The sequence below is a fragment of the Canis lupus genome, chromosome X, assembly GCF_048164855.1.
Source record: "Canis lupus baileyi chromosome X, mCanLup2.hap1, whole genome shotgun sequence".
Lineage (NCBI taxonomy): Eukaryota > Metazoa > Chordata > Mammalia > Carnivora > Canidae > Canis > Canis lupus.
In genome coordinates, this window is record NC_132876.1 from 125,072,856 (window position 1) to 125,081,153 (window position 8,298).

The following is an 8,298-nucleotide window of genomic DNA, read 5'->3' on the forward strand; positions in this document are numbered from 1 at the left end:
GAAGATCCTGGTGGAAGCTTCTGGAACCGACCCAAAGGCACGTTTGTCTTCATCCAGCGAGCAAACTGGCTGTCTCCCCATTCCACGTGGGGTCCTCCACTTCCTCGGGGTGTCATGACAATCCCTCCGACTCCGGGACGGCCATGCACACAGCACCTTTGTCGGCGTCACAAGAGAGGGCGGCCGTCGGGCTTTGCCCGACGGTGGTGATGATATCCTTAACACCAAGACTAGCGCTTGTCCTGTCATGACGACGAGGTCAGGACAAACACTCACAGGCTCGCTCGTGCTTCCTTCGCGTTGGATTTCCACGACTTTGAGGGGACACCACAATGCCGCTCCCGTGGCACCAGTGATGGGTCTTGCCCCAGGAGCAGAGCGCCCCAGGACGGGACATGTGGCCCGGGATGGACGATGAGGCGGTGAAGCTGACTGCCATGACCTCGCCGGCTTCCATCCGGGCCCCCGGCTAAGCCCCCCCCATTTCTCCGTCCCCACCTTTAATGTAGAGTGACCTTAGCGGGTGGGTGCTTCCTGCACCCCAGACCCACGAGAGCACCAAGGAGACCCCGTGTGCAGAAGTGGTTGCCGTGAACAAACACAGAAATGTCTACACAGTGCGCGTCCGGGCCGAGCCCGTGAGCTGAGCGGTCCCGCCCTCCATGAAGCGTTGATGCCCCTTAATTGATAGCGATTCACCTGCTCTATCATGGGAAAACCAACTTTGTGACCGTAAAATTAAACGCCCTTGAACAAAATTAGCTCTTTCCTACATAAAATATGTAAGAAAGCAGATGGCACCGTTCACAACCGACCTCTCTTTCTTGCTCGGCAAAAAAAAACCAGATCGTGCAGATTGCCCCAACGTTTTAGATCAAAAGGGAGCCGTAAATGCCCATGAAGCGTTTTTCATTTTTTTTTATTATTTTTTGGTAGAACTTTTACCCATTAAAATGGTTACGTTTTGTCTAAAATTATTACCTCCTGGAACAAAAAGCACAGGGTTTTTTGTAGGCTTTTTTTTGGGGGGGGGGGTCCCAAGAAGAAAAAACAATTATGCTATTCAATTTGTGGCCACAAAGATGTAGTGTAATACGAAGTAATAAAACAGAAAGAACCGTATAAAGTAAGAGTTACACAGATTAAATTGCCTAATAGAAACCTGACAGAGGGGAGCAAGCCTGCTTTATTGAGAAAGCTTTTACAAACGTGTAATCAATAATAAAGTTTATACATCCTGTCTCATGACTTGATTAAAAAATTCTTCTATTTATTAAATAAGTCTGCGTCGCTCCGAGCTGTAATGAAACAGCTGCCGCGGATCTGGGGTCATTCTTCTTGGGGGAACAGTCAGCATTCCGCACAAACCTCCTGCCTCCGGAGCCGACGTGCGGGGCTGGGACGACTCAAGTCCGCCTCAGAGACGCGCTCTCTCCACGGGGGACGAGGCGGCAAGGACATTCGCACAGAGACACGCAATCACAGACCAGCACACACAGCTACACACACACACAAATACTTTATTCCTGAGACGGGGCGCGGGCAGGCGGCAGTGCTGAGCAACAACACTCTGAGCTGAGGTTTTCCCAGCTAGGAGGATGGAGCGGTGTGGACACGGCTCACCCCTCACTCACCCTGGAGACGGCAGGGCCCTCGGTCCCGGCAGCCCCACGTCTTCAGAATGTTCCAGAATGCTCGAGTCCCAAGTCAGACTCCCTGCATGGAGCCTGCTTCTCCCTCTGCCTGTGTCTCTGCCTCTCTCTCTCTCTCTCTCTCTCTCTCTCATGAACAAATAAAATATTTATAATTAATAAATTAATTAAAAAAAAGAATGTTCCAGAATGCTGAAAACTATACGATGTAAAAGGATTTCGTGACGTCCACGGGTGGGGAGATGGTTGGGACAGCACCTCGTGTGAACGTGTGAATGAACATCCCTTCTTCCAAGTCGCCTCTACTCCAAATTACTGCCGCTGGCCTGGACGGCAAGGAGGGATTCGGGAGCCCAGGATCTCAGCAGTGAAAGCGGCCCGTGCCCCAGCCCCGTGGCTCTGATGCCACCCATATGTAGTGGAAAGCTCCTCTGTGCCAGGCACTGTCTTAGGGGCTGGGGCCCCAGCAGCGGGCAAAACGAGGTCCCCCTCCCCCGGGGGGGGTGCATTGCAACAGGAGCTGGGGTGGTGCTCACGACCTGAGCTGAAGGCAGATCCTCAACCGTTGAGCCACCAGGATTTTGCACCAGACACCACACGGGTGAGAAGGCCGTGGAGCAACAGCTTTCAGGTTCTGGAAGAGACACAACTGTGAGCCTGTGATTCCATACCCAGCTAAAGTACCTCCCAAGGCAACCACGGACGTTTCCCGGCCCCCGACAGCCGGGATGGAGCATCGCTGGCTTTGCCACTTTGCAGAATGTGAATGACGCTTCATCCCGCGTGGCAGAAATGTGAGCGGGAAATATAGAGACTGGGGGGGATTCTCCAGGACCCTCAGTTCCCCGGAGCATCCGCACATTTGGGATGTCGCTGGCCACCTGGGGCATGTGTGCTCCTCGTATCGCCGCACCCACAGCTGCCCTCACACCTGGGAATGTAGGTATGTGGGGCTTCGCACGCACGTCCCCGGGGCGACCGTAAGCAATGTGCCCGGGGACGGAGGGGGATCTGAAAGCCACAGGATTCCATCCTCCCTGGCTGTGGAGACCAGATGTCTGAGATCCAGGAGGGGCGGCGTGGGCACATCCTGGGGGCTTGGAGGGAAGAGCTGCTCCTCTCCCAGCTGGAGCTGCCAGTGGTTCCTGGCGTCCCGTGGTGTGTGGACGCATCCCCGTCATCTCTGCCCCCGTGCTCGTGTGTGGCCGTGCCCACATCCAATCGTCCCCTCCTTATGCAGACCCCAGGCCACTGGGGCAGGGCCCACCTAAACAACCTCATTTGCATTTGATGACCCCTGTAAGACCTCGCATGCTGAGGTCCTGGGGGTTGGGACCGCGACATGTGCACTTTGGCCCTGAACCACAACGGGACCTGCACACACACTTCGGTTCCCATTTCCGTCCCTTTGCCGGGGCTGTGTCCTCCATCCGAGGTGGGCTCCCACCCTGTCACCCACGTCCTCCTCCTTCCTGGCCTGCCCGCCCACCTCACCAAGCATGTCAACCACCTTTTCTCCTGTTTCCCCCAGACTGGGAGCTCCTCCAAGGTACACCTCACTGACTTCTGCGTCCCCGGGACCCAGCACACAACACGTGGCCCACAGGAGCGTCAAAACGCCCAGACAGAATGTAGGACAAGAATGGTGCTCACGTGTGCTGCTCTTAAACCAGCCCGTCCCTCTGTGAGAACGGGAACACCAGCTCCCAGCTCCCAGGGCGACCTGATTCCATGTGGAAGGAGGGAGGAAAGGCGGAGGTTTCCTCTCAATTTCAGGTTCACCAAAACGCACACTTTTGCAGTAAAAGAGGGAACATAAAACGCGCTGTCCGCGGCCCCCGCTCGTGCTGGGGAGCTGCAAGTTGGCATTTGCCTGCACTGACTTTCCTCGGGTCCAGCCACACGGCAAGTCTCTGAGTGTGTCTTGTGTTCTGACGGGACCGCGGGCAGGGCCGGGATGGGGACCCAGACCCAAAGCAGGAGGACCTCGGGGGGTCGTCGGCTGTCGGATGCAGCCCTGCCTTGGCAACCGGAGAGGAGAGCCGGAGTCCGGACGTGAGTGTGCTGCATGGGAGGTGCGGGGCCTGCGCTCTCGTGGGGGCCCAGACCCCAGCAGATTTTCTGAATGCCGAGAGGGGCACGTCCTCCCAGCCAGCTGGCGAGCCCGGAAAAGGGTGGGACCAGCCACCTCCAGGGCCGGCGGAAAGACCAAGAAGCACCTGTTGCCAGGAGGGGAGACCCCTAACCTGGTGCCCTGAGCCCCACAGCGGCCTGTGCCGACCGTCACCCCGCAACCCAGATGGGGCGCAGACCCTGACACCGCGGGTTTATGTGCACGCCAAGGCCGAGACGCAAGCCTGTTAACCTGGGGGCGAATGCCTGAGTGTCGCCGCCCACATGGGCAGCGCGGGGCCTGTCGTCCTTCCTGCACCTGCTCCCCAGAAATAGAGCGGCTCCGGCCAGCCGCTGTCAGGCGACAGGCGCGCAGGCGTGCCCAGCAGGTGTGGGCCGCGCGCTCTGCATGGGGTGTTTTTAGACTCTTGCCCTCCGGTCCCCTTGTGCTGTGGCCAGAAATAACCGCGCCCCTCGATGCACAGGCGTCCGGGAGACTCTGCGGGCTTGGGGGCCACCGGGGCCCGCTTGTGCGCTGGGACAGGGCCCCGGGCAAGGCGCAGGCTTCTTGCGGCCCTCACGCACTTCAGGTACGATCTGTGGAAGGCGTGCTGCTTCCGACGGCCGCGGGGCGTCACCTGTCAGGGCAAACCTGTAACTGCTGCAGGTGGGCGCAGAGTCCCAGGGCTCCCATGCACCCGCGCTGTGGGGTCAGGTCCGTGGAGGCCTGGTGTCTGCAGCGGGTGCTCCTGCGCGGTCGGTGCCCGGAGCTCGCGTCAGCACCCTCCTGCAGCAACCTCCCCCATCGCGCCCGCCCCGAACACCTGCAGATTCAAGGGGCACCTGGGGGGCTCCATGGGTGGAGCATCTGCCTTCAGCTGAGCTCGACGTCCTGGGGGCCTGAACCCCTGTCCCGCCAGGCTCGGGAAATCTCCAACTGGCCAGACACAGCCATGACCCCAGTGGGAAGAAGGGCACCTGTCCACAGACCCCACCTGTTCACAGACCCCACCACACCTGTCTGCAGACCCCACCCCACCTGTCCACAGAGCCTACCTGTCCACAGAGCCCACCTGTCCACAGACTCCACTGCAGCTGTCCACAGACCCCACCTGTCCACAGATCCACTGGGGAGGGTCCACTGCAGGAGTAATTCACCTCACGGTGCAGGTGTGGGGTTGAAATCCAGATAGGAAACTTGACAGCCATCTTCACAACTCACGGCTTATAAAAATAACGCAAAAGGAGAAACCAGATTACATACCATCGGGCCTACTACATTGTGTTTTTATGGGCTAGGGATACACGTGTTTCCTAAAATTACACGCTCTACAAGGCAGATACGTGTATGCTATGCGGTGCAGTGTAGCACACACTCACGTATTACATGATATGATTGTATTCCGTGTTACGCACCCGTGTTATGGGAGGTTATGCGAGATTCGATACATAATCATGATGCCTCTAATTTTTGTGTCTACGGATCAGGGACTCTGCTCATCTCTGCACCAGCACAAACCCACATGTACAGCCTCAGACGCTCTTTACCATCTTTCCGTGTGTGCACCTGCGCGCTGTAAACAAGCGGAGTAAAGGAAACACACCTGCTTTCAATCTATTACCCATTTATCTATGTGTGCATCCATCGATCCCTCCTTCCATCATATCATCCATCAACTCATCTATCCACCCATCCATTCTCCGTCCATCCATCATCCACCCATCACATCTACCCATCGATTAATCCATCCATCCATCCATCCAACCATCCATGCATCTACCTATCCATCCATTGATTCTTCTATCTATCTATCTATCTATCTATCTATCTATCTATCTATCTATCTATCTTATTATCCATCCATTATATCTATTATCTATCTGTCCATCCTCCCATCCATCCATCCATCCATCCATTCATCCATCCATCCATCCATCCATCCATCCATCATGTCTGTCAATCCATCCATCCTTCCATCATCTCTTTCTCTCTCTGTCTCTGTCTCTGTCTCTCTCTCTCTCTCATCCCCAAGTCTGGAAGGACACCCAAACTCCACATGGGCTCTCCTTTTCAAAGACTGGAGGGCCCATTGTCTCTGTGCATTTTCCGGGAAAGAACCTGCATTGTGTCGCACAGCGGGATCAGGGCTGGGTTTAAAGTGGGTCAGAAAGGAAACTGAAGTTCACAACCCGCTCCTCTCAGGTAACCCAGTTCTGACTCCGTGAAAACTGACAACTCGACCAAAGAGTTCACAACCTGTGCAGGCCAGTTGCTTCTTGAGCCCGCCTCGTCCCCGGTGGTCGTGGGAACGTTGTCTGGCTCCTAGTGAGGCTCTTGCTGCCCTTGAACCTCAGAAATGCCACCAAGTCTGGGAGGTTGGCCGTCGCGCCGCCAGGGCAGCATGCGAGGAGATGGAGCCGGTCGCCTGTTGCCAACACCTGACTCCACCTCGCTCCGTGTGTGCAGTGGGCCTGGCGCGGCGTGGATGTGTCCGCCCAGGGCGGCGTCTGCTCAAACCCAGTGGAGCTCTGTGCCCCCGCGACCCCGGAACGGCTCGTGAGACAGCGCGTTTCTGTCATGGAAGTTCCCGACGGGGGTTGGACGCCGGGGATTAGGAGTTAATTACATACCTCGGATTCTGGAGCCAGACAGTAATGCGGCCCTAATGCCATGCGTGGCTGTGATTTCCTGCAATCTGCTGGTACATAACCTCTGGGGCATGAACAAGAGCCCTTAAAATAACCCGAGTTATGTGCTGCCAAAACAAGACTTAACTCAGCTGTCCTCCGCAAGGGCATTCTTTCCACGCGGGCTGCTGGCGAGGACACGCAGATGGCTGGGCCCGGCTGGGGGGGCGGCTCTCGAACCCCGGGGATCAGCAGCCCCGACGGGCTGTGGTGCTCAGGGTCGCCGGTCTGACCAGTCTGTCTCAAGACGCCCCGAGGTGCCGCTTGAGGACTCGTGCTGGACACGGCGCTCACCACTCTGGGCTGCCTTCGCTCCCCAAAGTCTGGCGAGCAGAGTCTGAGGTCCAGGCGGGCCGCGCTCCCTCCGGAGGCTCCGGGGAGGGTCCCGGCAGCCTCTTCCGGCATCTGGGGCCCCAGGCGTCCCCGGGCTGCTGGCCGCGTCCCTTCCGCTCCATGTGCTGGAAGTTGGCATGTGGACGTGTGTCCTGGGGATGCCCCCATCCCGCCCGTGACACCTGCTCACCTGCCCATAACTCCTTCCTGCGCAGGTCGGACGTTGAGACATTCACACACCCGCGCACACACGCAGCTCCCGTGTCACGTCCCCCGCGACCCCTGTAGGGTCACAGGCCACCTCCGTGTTTAACCCTTGAGGAACTGGCAGGTTTCTTCTTGTTCCCTCTTAACAGTACCGATGGCAAGGTGTCCCGTGGGGGCAGCTCCTCCCGGGGGCTCCCTGTCCCGTCCCCACCAGACCGAACGGACCGGCATGGCGCACCTGCTGCCCTCAGGCCCCAGCCCAGAGCCACGGTTGTCCCTGGGCACGCATGCCTCACTCCTGCCTCAGGACCTGCCCCCTGGCTGGGACCCTGGGCCTGGGACCCTTACCCACATGTTCGGGCTAATTCCTTCTGTTTTGTGTCTCCAGCCCACTTCCAGAGCACGCAGCTGAGAGGAGCCCCCACGTCCGGTCAAACGGAGCCCTTCCCGGCGTCAGAGCCTGCACATGATTCCCTTCCTCCCTGTTTCTACCCTCACCCCGTGTGCAGCAACCGGTCCTCAGACGTGGTTATTCACATCTGGACAAAGGAACCCCTACGCTTCCCGTCTTCTGTGAGCGGCGGCCTGGCACGTGGAAGAGGAGACATGGTTCCCTTTATCCTGGGCCTGGGCTTTGCAAGTTGTCTCCAAGCAGTATTTGTAACCCCTAAAAAATAAAATATGTAATGATCCACGCCAGGAACTCTGGCTCTCCAGAACGCGGAGTCCTCGCGGGAGCGGAACACAGCATCGCCCCCACGGTCCTTGGAGTCTCTGCCACCTTCACGCTCGGGGGCTCAGGGGCACGAGGACGCCGCAGCCAGAGTCCTGCTTCCGCGGTTTGAGCAGAACTCAAGAACCGTCCAGAAAACAGTGCTTCCCCCCCAGAGAGCTGCGAGCGGGGTCCCGCCGCGGCACGAGGCTGGGCGGCCAGATGCCTTCTGTCTGGTTATAAACTTATTTATAGCCCGAACTCGTTTCCAAAACACGTTTAACGCACGTTTATTTTTAGCTCGTGCGCGTCCGACTCTGGAAAAGTTGGGAGACAGAGAAAACGCTTTTCGAGCTCACGGACGACGTGGGTGCCTTAACGGGATCGGCTCGCGGGGGCTGCCACTGCCCGGGCCGGAGGCCGTTTGGGTGGAGAGCGGCCAGCTTGTGTCAGGGTCCTGCTGGTCCCGGCCTCCGGCCTCCAGGTGGGCGATGCTTCAGGTTCTCCCGCCCCAGGCGCCGCCCCCCAAGGCGCCCGCTAGGCTCATCCCCCGCAGGAGGCTGCAGGCGGACCATGTGGGACTGCGGACTGTGA

General features: G+C 58.1%; 1 long non-coding RNA gene across 2 annotated transcripts; it reads right to left on the reverse strand.

Moving 5' to 3' along the window:
• Nucleotides 1-902: 902 nt before the first annotated feature.
• LOC140627301 (uncharacterized) lies at nucleotides 903-7,936 on the reverse strand. Of its 2 annotated transcripts, XR_012026132.1 has the most exons (4): nucleotides 6,396-7,936; nucleotides 4,838-4,988; nucleotides 1,911-2,286; nucleotides 903-1,773 (listed from the first exon to the last, which is right to left on the reverse strand). It is a non-coding gene; the product is annotated as an uncharacterized lncRNA (long non-coding RNA). The 2 variants fall into 2 exon arrangements; XR_012026131.1 differs by having other exon boundaries at nucleotides 903-2,286.
• Nucleotides 7,937-8,298: the final 362 nt, after the last annotated feature.